Below are 2,022 nucleotides of genomic sequence, written 5' to 3'. Positions count from 1 at the left end.
GAACTCGTTACGTGTTACCAAAATCACGTGACTTCCGCCTTCGTAACAGTACAAACTTTCTTGCATGACTCCAGATTCCCGTAACAATAGCATGCTTTGCATGCTGATTGTGCTTTGCACAATGCGTTTGGCTTCTGATCTAACAAACGAGACTTCCTTCCCCTTTTAAATATTCTACTTTCTGGCCTCACTCATGCGTGAATCCTCTACCAATTTATTAGCTGGTTCTCGTTACAGTCCTCTTCTTATAGGTTGTTACTAATTATGGTTATTCGATTCGCGAACCCGATTACGAAATTATATGTGTTGTATGCCCAATTATGAAGAATATACGTTATAGCCATACCGTTTTGACCAATTATATATCAAACGGTAGCACCTGTGACCATGATTATAATAACCACATTCTTAACATACTTGGGCATGACAATAATGACTCGTAGCGTCGCGAGTAATATTTATTTGTTGCAACATAGTAAAAGTATTCAGTGTCAGCCTTATTAACTTTGATAACAAACAGAAGAAAACTGTATTGCAAGTTTATAAAGTTTGGAGACGGCTTGAATGGGTAGTGAAAGAAACTTTATTACAAATGTGTAATGCTTCGAAAAGTTTTTCATTATCGGGTACAAGTATATACATTTGCATTAATGTAGAAACAGACTATTTGTTTTTAGTTGTTTGTTTTTTCATATGGGAACTGTGCTGTGTTATTTTGGTGGGTGTGCTTGAGTCACCTGAAAAATCTGTTTTATCAGTCTGCATGAATTTGGACTGTTTATCTTTTCTGCGTGATTACATCACCTACACAGTTCACTGCTTTGGAGTAACTTTGCTCATGAATGCAAAAAGCATCTAGGCGGAGTGTATTCAGTCGATGAAAATCCCACGCTAAATTGTGAATTTTTCTTTGATTGTGAAATGAGTTTCCTTATATAAAGCATAGGCCTATATAAGGTGCTCTTATAATACCTTGCGAGTTGTAATGTTATTGTCTCCTTTCCCAGATGTGTTTTTTGTGTATATTGTGTTACGAAAAAACAACAAAATAATCTGAGTTTTTTGTTTTTCTATAAATTTTATAATCAAATCCTAGTTGTTTTCTATGATGTAGATGTTTAGAAAGTTAATGGAGAAATTTTCATTATAAGATGAATGTTGGGATGTATATTGTATATTCTTTTTTCTTCCTCAGAGTTCAAGCCACAAAAAACATTATAAACATGTCTCAACCACTACAAAGGTTTGGAGATGACTGGGTTTATGATCCATTTTTCTAGTTGAAGTAAAACTATATTTCCTAGTGCACTTGATAGTGTTATGCCCATACAGATGCCATTGATTTAAAACATAACTTTGTAGCAGCCTTAAACAAAGTTAGAAGGTTTGAAGATGTGGAAATTTTGCATTTTGGGTCTTGGATAATTAGTTCAGTAGCAAGTATGTAGGCTTTTTCTCTTGCAATTTAGGTATATATACATTGCACATTAAAACTTGCCATTTTGTTTTAGATATAATTTTGTTAAGGAGTCAATAAAATGTGGGTATTTTGATGGTGTTATGAATTGTTATATGGTTAAATGATCCAAATATTTGCTTCAGTTAGAATGAAAGGATGAATAGGTTGACATTATGAAATGCATTTTCATAGGTGTTTTATGAATTTCTGGCAGTCCGTAGAGTTGAAATGTTCTATCATCTGTGCACTGTAACCAGTTTCTGAACTCGGGGGCTATCCAGTCTTTTATTAAGTGATTTTTAGGAGTTTGTTCAATTGTTTTTTCGTATAGATTGTTGAGGTTTTCATCCATTTTCTTGAAGTATTTGTTGATCACTTATTCCATCATCATCATCAGTGAGATGTACTGTTTTATTCATTGAAATGATATTGTAACCTTTATCTGCTTTTTTGATCATTATATTGGGATTATGTAGCTTTGCCAATTCGTTTTTGTTTTGTAAATAATTTCTGTTTCATTTTATGTTATTTTTATTTATTTTTTTTGGTCAAGAAAAGGATTC

The 2,022-nt window shown here is 33.0% G+C and overlaps 1 protein-coding gene across 3 annotated transcripts in view; it reads left to right on the top strand.

The window, feature by feature from the left end:
- The window catches only part of LOC106457155 (protein numb-like), a 78,122-nt gene that overhangs the window by 37,479 nt on the left and 38,621 nt on the right, over positions 1–2,022 (top strand). Inside the window, exon 1 of one of the 3 annotated variants that reach the window (XM_022382982.1) lies at positions 884–957. The exons of 1 other annotated variant lie outside the window; for it this stretch is intronic. The gene's annotated coding sequence lies outside the window, so the exon portion shown is untranslated. Of the gene's footprint in view, positions 1–883; positions 958–1,251; positions 1,441–2,022 lie in introns of those variants that run through there. One more of the 3 variants, XM_022382981.1, reaches the window with a different exon arrangement.

This window comes from Limulus polyphemus, unplaced genomic scaffold (assembly GCF_000517525.1).
Source record: "Limulus polyphemus unplaced genomic scaffold, Limulus_polyphemus-2.1.2 Scaffold297, whole genome shotgun sequence".
In the NCBI taxonomy this organism is placed as follows: Eukaryota; Metazoa; Arthropoda; class Merostomata; order Xiphosura; family Limulidae; genus Limulus; species Limulus polyphemus.
Note: the sequence above shows the minus strand (reverse complement) of the source record. Positions and strands in the feature narration are given on the sequence as shown.